Raw genomic sequence first — 13,884 nt, forward strand, 5'->3', positions numbered from 1 at the left:
TTACCATACAGTAAGTGACATCCCGGAAGTGAATAATTTTGCAAGCCGTGCTTTCTTTCCTTCAAAGCCTGGTGCCTCATGGCCTTAGGAAGCAAAGGTTGCTGTGCAGAGCCTGAGGCAGGGAGTTCTCCTTGCAAACGATTTTCTCGTTTATCCTAAATGCTGGAAGGATTCTTTTTCCTTGAAATTCATAACTTTACTAAGAAATCTGTGTGGAGCACTCTAGCGGATTTTCCTGAAATGTGGAGTGCTCGCTCTAATTTTGGATCCAATGCCTCCTCCCTTTCCAAGCCTGTCTCTCATCTGCTGTATTTACTGCGTCATTTGCAGCACGTATCAGGGGCTCTGAATCAGGGACGCCAATTTTCTTTGAGTTGTGCTCATTCCCCAAGTCTAGGAACTGTTCTCAAATTCCCTTTTATCTCTGTCTTTTCAACTGCAATCACTATGGTTATCTCAAGGTTTTCCTCTATACCAGTAATTCCACGTTCATCAGTGTCTAGTCGTCCATTTAGTCTTTCACTAAGTATTTATCAAGTGCCGGCCAGGTGCCAGGCAAAGATGGTATTGGGGCAAAAGCATGGCAGGACAGGGAAGGCCTCCCTCTTGGAAGTGGTGGGGATAGAGAGAGGACTGGTGAAATAAACAGCACATCCAGCACGTGAGAGGTCCACAAGGGCTGTGAGGAGCATGAACCGCGATGGGGAGGGGGGCCGGGAAGGCTCCCTGGGAAGGGTATGTTTGAGCAAAGCCGTGAGGGAGGTGAAGTCCTTTGCTGCTTCTCGTCTGTTAGGTCCACAAGGATGGACTGTCCCACATTTCTTTCCTTGGGTTCCAAATCTCCCTTTTAATCTCATTCTGCTGGCTTCTCACCTCTGGGAGTGTTGCTTTTGTGGAATTCATGTCCTTAGCCGTTTGTTCTCCAGCGTGAAGCCACTGGGAGGCCACACCTGTTTCTGGCTGATGCGGTCTGGGTTGGGCTGTTTGCCTCGCTTTTGCTTACGAGATCCCCTCTTCCTTCTCCCTTCCTCTTCGGTGCCGCCTGCTTGCGCGGTTGCCATGGCATCGTTTCATTCCGCTCATGCTTGGGCAGCTTGGTCCTGACCATCTATTTGTTCTGGGGAATTGGCATATTTGGTTCCGGTTTCTCTTTTGATGTGTTCTCTCTTGTTTTCCTTTGAAAATCGCATCTTAGAGTTTGCAAAATGATGCACACTTACCATGGGTGACTTTGGAGGCACCCCTGTGATTGGCCCCCACTTTTCCGGAATGCCTCCAGCTTCTGCCCACGGTGGGTGTCTGGCTGCAGCCCCTGTCTCCGAGCACAGCGGAGGAAATGCTGGCTGGACTGGAAAACCCGGCTTGGTTTTCTCTCTTAAGATGGTGTTAAATGTCTACACTGCAGCTCACACACCTGTGTAGGAGCCTCTGTGGGGATCCCACAGAGTGCCGTCTGCAGTTCCTAAGTCTTCACGCCGTGTGAAGAGGCTCAGCCCACAGTTCACATTCGCCATTCTGGGTGCCCGTGCCAGAGCCGGGTTCACTCCTCTGTGGTCAGAAAGCGGTGAAACTCAGAACACCACCCACCTTGCTGTGTTTGTTCGGAATGAGGGGGCAAGGATGGTGGGGGCTGGGGCATGAGAGCGCCGAGCTGGAAAGGCGGGGCTGGCGGTGAGTGCTTTCCACTGAGCAGGAGCTCTGTGCTTCAGTGGCTACGGATGGTGAGGCACAGGGCAAGGTGAACGCAGGGTTGGTGCACACCTGCATGGTCACAACTGTGTGCAGTGCCACCCCTTCCCAGGCTGGCTGTCAGGGATTTGAAATCACTCCTGGCCCTGGAAGTGGGTGACTGAGATCAGGTGGAGGAAGGTTATGAGAAAAGGGGGTCCCAGGAGCCCAGAGGCCAGGCTGTTGGGAGGATCAAGCCTGTGGCCATGACAGTCACCAGGAATTCCATCAGGAGTGGTGTTGAGGGGGTGACAGTGACTGAGGAGAGGTGTGACCTGGGGGTGAGCCGCAACTGTTGCAGGGAGGGTAACAAAGTCCACCAGCATGAATTGGGTGAGTGTGGGGCGTTCAGGACAGAGGGAGGGAGAATGGTATAGAAGCCACAGTGAGGGACAAGGAGACCACCATGGCCAGTGGGATGTGGCAGAGGGAACAGCCCCCTGAGAGCAGACCCCATGGGGGTGGCAGGGTCCTTGGAGACGGACTGGATTTAACTCGAGCAGAGTCTAAAGGTGTAGGTGGTTTTGTTGACAGTTGACTGAAGCCCGGGGGGTGTCGTGGAGGGGAAGGGAGAGGAGCCAAGGGGGGCACTGTTAGGGGAGGGATGTGCAGGGCCTTACAAGGCAGAGGGTGATGGGGTCCCTGGCTTCTCGTGAGGACTGATGCCATCAGGACATAGGGCAAGATGAACTTCATCTCAACGCCCAAGTCAGATGACGATGGCGGCGGGGTGCTGGAGGGAAGCTGTCTTGCCCCAGCCCATAGGGCTCTGAGGCAATCTCCCGGCTCCTGCCGCTGGAGCATGGGCCCCTGAGGACAAGCATCTCATTCCTAGTGGGTGGGTTTTCTTCCAGCCCTGACGATGGTCGACCCCTCCATGGCCTGCAGGGCAGGGCAGGCACTTGGCTTCTAACCCATTTTATCTTTAGCTAATTAATGCCAGTTTACGATTCCCCTGTCTCTTCTCCTTCCTGCCCTCCCTCCTTTTCTCCGGTCCTGCTTTTTTTTTTTTTTTTTTTAAATTACTTTTTTTTGAGATGGAGTCTTGCTCTGTCACCTAGGCTAGAATGCAGTGACTTGATCCTGGCTCACTGCAACCTCCGCCTCCCTGGTTCAAGGGATTCTCCTGCCTCAGCCTCCCAAGTAGCTGAGACTGCAGGCGCCTGCCACCATGCCCGAATGATTTTTGTGTTTTTAGTAGAGATGGGGTTTTGCCATGTTGGGCAGGCTGGTCTCGAACTCCTGACCTCAGGTGATCAGCCCGCCTCAGCTTCCCAAAGTGCTGGGTTTACAGGCATGAGCCACCGCACCTGGCCTCTCCGTTCTTTCTTTTCCTAGAGTGACTGTTTTCTATCACCGCATCTTTATTCTACCCGCCATTTGTGAATGTTCTTTACTAGCAAAGCTGTAACTTTTAGGCCTAAACCCTACTGAATGTGTTATTTATTAAGAGAGAATAAACTGCTGTGAAGTGTCAGGGCTTACATGGTTTTGAATCTTGGTCCACTCATTATCTGAGTGACCTTGAAGGAATCGCTTGGCCTCTCTGAACCTCAGTTTCCTCGTCTGTAGGAAGGAGGCAGTAGCAGTGCATAATTTGTGCAGCTGTCATAGGGATTCGCTGTGCAGTCCTTCACACGGGTGTGGACCAAAGCTTGTGCCCAGCAGAGGCCAGCTGCTCCCCTGTGGCCACGTGCCAGACCCTCTTCCTCACTGACCTCACCAGGCACTCAAGTTCCACATGGCAGGCTCTGTTTGCTCCACACCAGCCTCCCCTAAAACCCTCTCCTCCAGGCAGCCTCCGGGCTTGCTGGCCAGGTTCTTAGAGGTGCCAGAAACTACCACACTCAGGGCTACAACCCGTCAGTCTCCAAAAGGCACCCTCCCCTCATCTCCTTCTTCATTGGGTCAGAGAAGATGTGGGCTGCCATTTGGTGCCAGGCACTGTTCTGGGGGCCTGAGGGAGGTCTGAGATCAGGACAGACAGAGCGCCCCCCACCCTGTGGAGCTGCTGATCTAATGGAGGAACCAGACTACCCCGCATACAAATGCATATCTATATAAAGCATAGAGCAGAGGGGTGGAAATGGGTCCTGGGAAGAAACATGATGCAGGTGATGGCGGCGGGCGGGAGGACCAGGATGCTAGTGGAGCTGGCAGGTTTAGACAGGGCGGTCAGAGAGGTGACACTGAGCAGAGACTTGCAGGAGGTGAGGGAGGGGCCCTGCCAATACCCAGTACCCTGGACAAGTGTCCAGGTGGCAGGAACGGCTAAAAGCAGAGACCCTGAGGCTGGCGCGTGCCTGGAGCCAGGTGAAGGGGCGGTAGGGGGTGGGTGTCACGTAGGATCTCCAGGGAGTGGGGTTGGAGTAGAGGCTTGTACGGGGGTGTGACAGGATGGATGTGCTAGGATCTTAGCAGCTGCTGCATGGAGAGGAGACCTGTGGTCTGGCTGGGTCGGGGGCGGTAAGGGGCGATGGCGGGGAACCGTTAAGAGCTTGCAGCATCATACAGAAGAGCTGCTAGTGGTTCTGCCTGGGGCCATCGTGGGGGGATGCAGAGAGAAATAAGGGGGGAGGGCCGATCATGTCTGAAGCCTGTGACACTGGCCATGTCCTTGATTTGTCCCCTGGGAAGGGGTCTTGAAACAGGACCCCACAGAGTGATTGAAAGCAGATTTCACCTCTCAAGGCTCTCTAGGAAGTAGACGGTTGCACAGGTCCTTGCCCCTCATCCTTCCTGCCCCCCTCGCGACCCTGGTCCTAGCCTCAGAAGTGCAGTTCCCGGCTGTGCACTGATTTGCTGAGTGACATGTGGTGGGTCACTTGCCTCCTGGGATAATCAGTTTCCCCACTGGTTCCATGAGAGGTGACTGAGGTCCTTCCAGCCTCCCTGGTGCCTATGACAGGAGGAGAGGAGTCATCAGCACCAATTTCCTGTTATTATGTGTCTGTTATTACTGGAAACAAAGAGCGGCGTCTGTCCCTGTCTCCGACGATTAATGAGAGCCCATCCTTGTTCATTTCCAAGATCAAAACACAAGCAGACCTCCTCCTGCGGCCATTCTCTCTCTCTCTGCTTCCCTGGGCATCAGGGCAGAGAAGGAAATGGCGCCATCTCTTCTGGCTCTGACTCAGCCCCTGTCAGTGGCTCAGTTCAGCAAGTGTCCACCGAGGCCACTTGGCTGGGTGCTGCGGACACAGCCAAGCCAGACGCGGTCCCTGCACTTGACAAGGGGCTCATCCAGTGGGATAAGCAGGCAGTGCACACGATATCACAGTGGGTGGGTAAGAGGTGTGCAGGTGGCCAGTAATGGGGGTCCACCTTGGGGTGGGAACATGGCTTTTTAGCTGAGTCTTAAGTGATGCTTTAGGTTTGGACAGTGAGTGGGTAGCAGGGGAAGGGAACTCCAGGCAGGAAGCAGCAAGAAAGGCATCAAAGAGCAGGAGGTGGAAAGAAGTTGGATTTCAGAGGGGCGGAGGGTACATACGAACAGGAAGGTGTCCACACCAGCCTCCCGAGAGCTGTGATGGGAGGCTTGAACCAGAGGTGGTGGCTTTGAATGACCTAGTCCAATCCCCTTCCTTACCTCCCTGTAATGTAGAGACTGGAAAACAAAACTTTCAAATTCCTAGGTTCCCTTACAGCCAGACACATGCAACCGTGTAACTGAGCTCTGGCCAGCGAAAGGTGGGTGGAATTCGTTGGAGAGAGCTTCTGTCTTCTAATAAAAAGACAAAGCCTTCCAAGGAGATGGTTTGTAACTTTCAGCCTTTAGCTTTTCTCTTATTTCTGCCTGGAATGTGGATGTGATGCTTGGATGCACAGCAGCCATCTTCTGACCATGAAGACAGAGACAATCTTGAGGCTGGTGGAGCAGGAAGCTAGAAGGAGTCGGGTCTGTATGAGTTTCCTGAGCACCCCACCAGCCCTGGGCTGTCTCTTCCTGAGCAGCCACATGGTATGACTGACCACACAGGAGCTGGTGGAGGTCAGAGAAGTCCCTGCCCTGCTCTGGGAGCAGCCTGTGCCTGAAGGCTATTTAGGGATCGTCCAGACTCCGAGCCTCCTGCTAATGTCTGCCACCACTTTCTCCAGGGACCTGGTTTTGCTAACTGGGGTACCCTCAGGGCCTGGCCTGGGGAGGGTGCTGGATACCTTTTTACTGCAAGAGGGAAGGATGGCAGTAGCACCAACGGGATGAGGAGCTTGGGAGCTGGAGCGGGAAGGGGAGAGGTGGTGGGGAAGGCTGGGTTTCAGTAGCAACACCGTGGGTCTGCTGGATCAATGGGTGGGGTGTTGGGGTCTGGGCTGGAGAGGGACATTGGGATTTGTGAGTAGAGAGTGGGCAGGAGAAACAGTGAGGAAAGGAAAGGCTGCCATGGGCTGCCCACATTTAGGCTCAGGAGGAGGCTGGGGAGCCAGGAGAGATGCTGTTGGCGGCAGGAGGTGACTGAGCGCTGTTCCCCCAGGAAGGCCTTTGCTGGGCGAGACTCTGGAAGTATCCTGGGGCTACAGTCACAAAGGAGCACACACCTGGCCCTTAAAACAATGGATGTTTAGAACTTCCGGTACTATGTTGAGTGGGAGTGGTGAGAGAGGTCATCCTTGTCTTGTGTCAGTTTTCAAGGGGAATGCTTCCAGCTTTTGCCCATTCAGTATAATATGGGCTATGGGTTTGTCATAAATAGCTCTTATTATTTGGAGATATGTTCCATCAATATCTAGTTTATTGAGAGTTTTTAGCATGAAGAGGTGTTTAATTTTATCAAAGGCCGCTTCTGCATCTATTGAGATAATCGTGGTTTTTGTCATTGCTTCTATTTATAGATTACATTTATTGATTTGTGTAGGGAAGGAGAGCATGAAGACAAATAGCTAATGCATGTGGGGCTTAAAACCTAAATGATGGGGTGATGGGTGCATCAAACCACCATGGCCGTGTATACCCATGTAACAAACCTGCACGTTCAGCACGTGTATCCCAGAACTTAAAGTAAAATAAAAAACAAAAACAAAAATGGATGTTTATTCTCTCAATCTGCTGGAGGCCAGATGTCCAAAGCCAAGGTGTGGGGAGCGCAACGTCCCTCCAAAGGCTGGAGGGGAGGAGCCTCTCTGCCTCTTCTGCCTCTGCTGCCTCCAGGCGGTCCTCGGCTGGAACACATCACTCCCATCTCTCCTCTCTTCACACGGCCGCCTTTTTTGTGTGTCTGCGTCTTTTATCCTCTTTCCATAAGGACCCCAGTCATTGGACTTAGAGCCCACCCTAGATGCAGGATGCTCTACAGATCTTGAATCCCATCTGCAAAGACCTTATTTCCAAATAGGGTCACACTCTGAGCTTCTGGGTGGACATGAACCTTTGGGGCAGGCTGTTCAACCCACACAGGGACCCCGTGTCAGGCGTGGGCCCCGGGGGTTGCCGCCCCCAATCCTGCGTGGCAGCTGGGCTCCGAACCTCCCCACCCTGGCCACTGGCTTTCTGGGTTCAGCCCCTGCCAGGAGCCACCGTCCACTGACGTCTGTGCCGACTCTAGCTCTGTTCCACTGTTTCCCATAATTAAGCTCCCAGGCCTGAGAAAATCTCCCCTGCTCTTCCGGAGAAACGTGGACAATGCTGATAATGAGTTCTGCCTTCCGAAATTACTTGTTTCTGAGCATTAGAAGTAATTTTCTGTCTGGGAATAATTAACTCAAAGACCTGGGTGAAGCAAGCTAAAAACAGGGGAAGTGGGTGGTTGAAAGGACTGTCTGGAGAGGACCTTGAACAAAGCCTTCTGCACTGGGAAGGCACGTCTGGGCCACGCAGAGGCCCCAGGGACCCAATTACCCCTGGGGTCTCCTCCCTCTACCACTCACCCGATGGTTCCGTGGGTTCTGATGCCTTCCAAGGGCTTCCACTCTCCAGTGCCTTCGGGAGGAAGGGAGGTGCTCAGGGTGACCTGGGGATTGGGACTGAATGATGTGGGTTCAAATCCTGACTCCGGCATGGCTGGCTGCAGCCTCAGCTTCCTCTTCTGCAAAAAAAGGATAATGGGACAGGCCACCGGGGCGGTTGGGTACGAGGGTCATGTGGAACAATGCGTGTGATATGTGAGCCAGGGCCCGGTATGTAGTAGGTACTTAGGAAAAGTGGCAGAAGTGTGGGCTGAATGAAGAGAGGAGTTAAGACGAATGGGAAAAGGTACAAGGTCTGGATGCGATTCGATTCCAGCTACTTGCTGAGCAAGCCACAAGACCTGGGGCAAGTCCTGTGATATCCCTGGGCAAATATAAAATGAAAAATAATACGAACAGAGTGGCGGAGAGGTGAGATGAGATGTGAAATTATCTTGCAAACTGTAAAGTGCGATCCTTCTGTGTTTTACAAATAACAATAGGAAAATCCCAGTGTCCACACCCTTCCTGCTAGGCTAGCCTTTTCTTGTTACCCTGGTGGTTCTCAAAGTGGGGTTCCTGAGCTAGCACGCATCAGCTGGAAACTTGCTAGAAACGCAAATTTTAGGGCTCCACCCCAGAGCCGATGAATTTGGAGCGGGGTGGGCAATCTGTGTCGTGGCAAATCCTCTAGGGGGTTCTGATATGTGCCAAAGTTTGGGACCCACTTTTATCATGTGGGTCCCCCTTTTCCAGCTCGGAGACCCCCAAACGCATTTGACTTCTCATCTTAACCCTCTTCTGAGCCTCCAGGGCTTCCTAGAGGAGGTGGGGCAGGAACCTTGTTCTGAAGGGTGATGTGGCTGAGGTTGCCTGATGTCCCCCCAGCACCCACTCTCCATTCTTCAGGGGTCAAACAGGCCTGGAGCTTTGGAGAGTCATACGGCTTTGGGAATAAAGCACTGCCTTTGCCAGCTCTCCTTACAGACAGACGTAGCCTCAGGATGACGTTTCGGCTAAGAAGATAAGCAGACTTGATGCTTAAAGGGAATTGGCTCAGCTGGGGGAGTGGCCCTTGTTTACTGTCTGCTTTTCCTCTTCCTTCCAATCTACAAGGAGAATGTGATGGCTGGAGCTCCAGCAGCCATCTTGGATCATGAGGTGACCTTGAGGACAGAAGCCATGTGTTGAGAATGGTGACACAGACGTAGCAATGCCAGCATTCTGGATAAAGGACCAGCCATCACTCCAGTTCTGAAGGGCTCATTTCTGAGTTTTTAAGGATGGGGAATGAGCTATTTCATTTAAGCTTCTCTTATTTCGGGTTTTCGTGTTATGTAGCTAGACCTATTCTGACTGGTGAAGTAGGGAGAGAGAGCTTCCTGTGGGCAGTGAGGTGCCCCTGGAGGATGCCAGGTGCCTGGGGGCTGTAGCTCAGAGGAGAGATTGAAGGGAGCAACTAGAGTCCAATGAGGGGCTCTGCAATGCCCAGGCCCGAGGTGATGGGGTCTTAGCTGGACATGATTGTGTGAACATCTTCTCCTGCCTCTGAGCCAAAACTGTCCAGCATGCAGTGTGGTGAAGACTACAAATGAGATTGGGCAGGGATTTGTCAGGGGATCGCATAGCTCTGTTGACATCATAAGCCGTTAGGTGGTACCTCCAGGTAAAGGAAAGGGGAGGCGCTCTTGTCATCAGCTTCCCAGAGAGACAGAGACCAGCTGAGTATCAGGGAGATCAGGAAGGGACAGAGAGAGCCAAGGAGGCCACAGGAAATCTCCCAGGAGTCCCCAGGCTGGATGCCCCAGGGAGTGTTAGGGATGAAGCCAGGCTTCAGGGCGGGGAGTTATGCTCTCAGGAAGGATTCGCTTCTTTATTTCTTCCTTGATTCAGGCCCCAAACCTGAAGAACAAAGCCTTCTCTGCTGCCCCTTGCAGGCAAGTGGCCCGATGGGAACGTCGGCTCATGTCTCCTCTGCTCCCTAAGGTTTGACCCAGGGCTTAGGAAGAGCTGGCCCAGGACAATTACTTAGAAATGCTGAGACCTGGAGAATCCAGAGCCCAGGCTCTTTCCTCTCACTCCTCATTCTACAGATGAGGAAACTGAGGCCTAGAGGGGGACAGCAACTTGCCCAAAGTGCCCGCAATGCTATAGGGGTGCCAGGACAGCACCTGCTCCCAGCTCCCCCTCCAATGCTCCTGGTGTGCTGCAGGCTGTGACCCGGCTTTCCTGGAGCCTGTCTGTACAGGCAGGGGCAGGTGACACCTGAGACCTACAGAGGGGTCTCTGCTGGGAGCCAGGCCCCGGGAGGGAGGGGCATTGAGTGGCGGGGAGGGGCATGTGCGGGAACCCACCACACACAGGGACTCTGAAAAAGATTTTGTAACTCCCGTGGAGCCCTGGCGTCACTTCCCAAAGCTAGGAAGGGAAGGCGTAGACGCCAGCGAGAGTGGGGAGCCAGGCACAGCAGTTTCTGCGGAGCTTCCGACTTGCACTTTGGGCCTCAGTCAAGTTCAGGCTCCGAGCACTGCACATCAGCAGTGGGAGGGGAGAAGAGCCAGGAATGGGGGGAGCCCAGCTGTGAAGTCTCCACGGGGAGTGGTGCACGCTGGCTGGTGGGTGCTGTGGCTTGTGGTTCCAGCTCCTTCTGGTCTAGGCTGTGCCAGCCACTGGTTCCCTCTGCCAAGCTCAGCCTTGGTCTATGGCATAGTAGCCCTGACCGGGGACTTCGGGGGTGTGGAGGGATTGGGGCAGCGGCCGGCATGGGGGAAAGGCTTCTTCAGAACAAGGAGAGCACGTCAGGACGTGAGACACATGGGCAGCGATGGAGACGCAGGGAGAGTGGGGGCTGGAGTTCCACGCCATACCAGGGAGGCAGACAGAAGGGCCGGGTTTGAATGTGCCACGACCTTGGGGTGAGGTGGCCCCGACCACAATTAACTCTAAGGGGCATGGACTGGAGGACTAGAGGGTGTTCCAGTCCCGGGACCTGAGTCAGGGAGCGCAGAGGCCATCCTGCCTGAACTCAGCTCATGCAGGCAGCCCACTCCAGCCCTGCTGGCATCCTCCTGTGATGGGGAGCTCACCTCCACACAGGCGGTCAGCCCCTCATGGGGTCCCCCAGTCCCTACTGAGCTGAAGTCTGCCTCTGTGTAGGATGCCTCTGGGATCTTAACTTCAACCGGCCTGGAGTTATTCCCAGGACCCAGCAGAGGAAATGGACGCGCCTGCCACTGTTTAGTCGTTTGCTGGTCTCCCCTAGGGTTCTGTGTGCTAATGACAATGGCCTGCACTTTCTGAGGGCTCTGGGACAAGTGCAGGGCTGGGCACCTCTCCTGTCTGAGGTTGTCAATTCCTCACAACAAATCCAAGAGTCTGAGATTTCCTCTCTGTTCCGTAGAGGAGATCGTGGAAGCACAGAGATGGGAAGTGACTTGCTCAGGGTCACTCGGCTGGTCCACGGAAGCAGGATCCCAGCCGGGGTTGGGCAGCGCCACCCCCTGTGCCCTGGTGTGATCTGATGCCCATTTCCCCTGCCTCTATGAGGACCAGGCTCCCGCTGAGATTGCCCATTCAGTCCCCACATGCTCTGCAGGGAATGTGCTCTTAGTTCTGGACAACCTCACTGAGTGGTTCTGGCCCATCTTCCATCTTCAGGCTGGTGCCTCAGGGTTTCTAGGGCCTAGACTGCACCCCCAGTGAGAGAGGATCCCCCCAGCTTTGCACTCCTTTCTAGCAGACCGCAGCTGGCCACACAGCACCTGGCTGCCCTACAGCTCCCTCGGGCTCCAGCCCAGCTGGCTCCCAACACGCTTCTGCTCGGGGCTTGGCAAAATGGCCCTGCTCGTCCAAAGCAGGCGTCCTGCTGAGCCTCAGATGCCTGCAAGGCCAGTGAGGAGCTGTTCCTCCCACACACCTGGCCACACAGGACCCTCACTGCACAGGCCAAAGCCATCACAGGCTCCCCTTTCCCAGGGCTGGGGACTGGCTGTCTCTCCTCTCTGCTCCAGCCACGGTGGCTTCCTGGTGTCCAGTGCATCAAGCTCACTTCTGCCTCAGGGCCTTGGCACCTGCTGTCACCTCTGCCTGCGATGCCACTGCTCCAGCTACTCTCACGCTCACTTCTCCTAATTTGAGCATCTTCCCAAATGCCACCTCCTTGTAGGGCTTTCCCTGGTCACCCCATCCCCCGTGGCCTCGCACCACCTCACATCTCTTCTGACCGTTATCCTGTTCTAATCTCTTCTTAGCACGTGGCAACACGTCCTCTTCCTCCCCCCTCCCTCCTCCTCTTTCTCCCTTTCTCCTCCCTCTCTTCCTCCCCTTCTTTCTCCTCCTCCTCCCCCTCCTCCTCTTCCTCCCCTCCTCCTTCTTTTCTTCCTCTTCTTCCTCCTCTCTTCTTCTTCCTCTTTCTCCCTCCTCCTCCTCTTTCTCCCCTTCTCCCTCTCTTCCTCCCCTTCTTTCTCTTCTTCCTCCTCCCCCTTCTCCTCTTCTTCCCCTTCCTTCTTCCCTTCTTCCTCTTCCTCCTTTCCCTCTTCCTCTCCCTCCTCCCTCCTCCTCTTCCTCCCCCTCCTCCTCTTCCTTCTTCCTCCCTCCTCCTCCTTTTTCTCCCCGTCTCCTCCCTCTCTTCCTCCCCTTCTTTCTCCTCCTCCTCCCCCTCCTCCTCTTTCTGCCAACTCTTTCTTTTCTTCCTCCTCCCTTCTGCTTCTTCCTCTTCCTCACTCCTCCTCCTCTTTCTCCTCTTCGCCTCCTTCTCTTCCTCTCCTTTCTCCTGTTCCTCCTTCTCCTCCTCCTCTTCTTCCCCTTCCTTCTTCCCTTCTTCTTCTTCCTCCTTTCCCTCCTCCTCTGCTTCTCTCTTCTTCCTCCTCCTCCCTCCTCCCTTCTTCCTTTTTCTCCTCCTCTTGTTCCTTTTCCTATCCCCCTTCCCATCCCCGTCTTCCTCCTCCTCTGTGTCCCAGCAGCACATCAGCTCCAGGAGAAGGTGCTCTTGTCCGTTCTGTCTGCTGCTGGCTGTTGGGCCCTAGAATCATGCCTGTGCACAGTAGGCATTGGGCGAGTGTTTACTGACTGTGCAGTTACATGTGCCTGGGGGTGTCGTGAGATGGAGGAAGAACGGATCTTGGTGCCAGACTCTGTAAAACCGTGTGATCTGGATGACTCGCAGGGCCTCCCTGAACCCCAGGATCAACTTCGGTAAAACTGGGGAAAGGACACCGATCTGCCTCGAAGATTCCACTCCAGGTGGGATCTAGGTGGCAGACGCCCAGTGCAGGGCAGCTTACGATGCACCCCAGCTTCTCAACCAGAGCCTCCCAGGCTCCCCACCTAAGCCTTCTGTACACCACTCAGGCGTCCACAACACGTTTAATTTGATTTAGGGAGGGAAATCTCTATTTTTTTGGTGGTGTTAGCATTGACCGTCTATTTCCTGCTTGGGACTCAGTGCCGAGTTGACATTAATGTAGAAAAATTAGTATTATCAGGGCTGCCTTCGGAGCCATCTCTCACACTGCAGTCTGCGACACGTTAATTAAACTTGATAAATGCTCTTGTCTAAAGATAACTTTTGAACAAAGGATCCAGTCACCTACTTATTAGCTGGCTACATGCTCTGGTAAATTGCCTGGGAGGCTTTTGGAACTCCCTGGGGACTGCGGCTGGGGACTGCAGGGCTCTGTCTTGGGGAGAGGGCTTCTCGGCTCTCCCAGCTCTGGGGACGGGCAGTGGCACTATGACAGGGGCACCCCACACGTCCTGGGGGCTGGGGAGGGCACTGTGGACCCGGAGGGCAGGATGGGCATCTCAACCCAGCTCCCACCAGGGGCTCTGTCCTCTTCTGATTTGCATTTCCCTTCACAAGCCCCTTCCGGCTCAGCACCCTGCCCTATCACCATAACAACCCCATCCCATATGGACCATCCATCAGGCAGCCCATCAATATGACTGCTGCCCCTGCTGTGGTGTGGTCCTTGGGGCCCATCCTGCGGTGGTATCATCTCCATGCCATTCAGCTACCAGTTCTCCTCTCCCTCCTTCTCTTTCTCCTCCTGCGTCCTCCTCCTCCTCTTCCTCCCCACCCCCAGTGATCTCGGCTCACTGCAACCTCTGTCTCTCAGGTTCAAGAGATTCTCCAGCCTTAGCCTCTCAAGTAGCTGGGGTTACAGGCAGGCACCAGCATGCCTGGCTAATTTTTTTGTGTTTTTACTAGAGGCGGGGTTTTGCCATGCTGGCCAGGGTGGCCTTGAACTCCTGACCTCAGGTGATCCACCTGCTTCG

Source organism: Macaca mulatta, chromosome 10, assembly GCF_049350105.2.
Source record: "Macaca mulatta isolate MMU2019108-1 chromosome 10, T2T-MMU8v2.0, whole genome shotgun sequence".
In the NCBI taxonomy this organism is placed as follows: Eukaryota; Metazoa; Chordata; class Mammalia; order Primates; family Cercopithecidae; genus Macaca; species Macaca mulatta.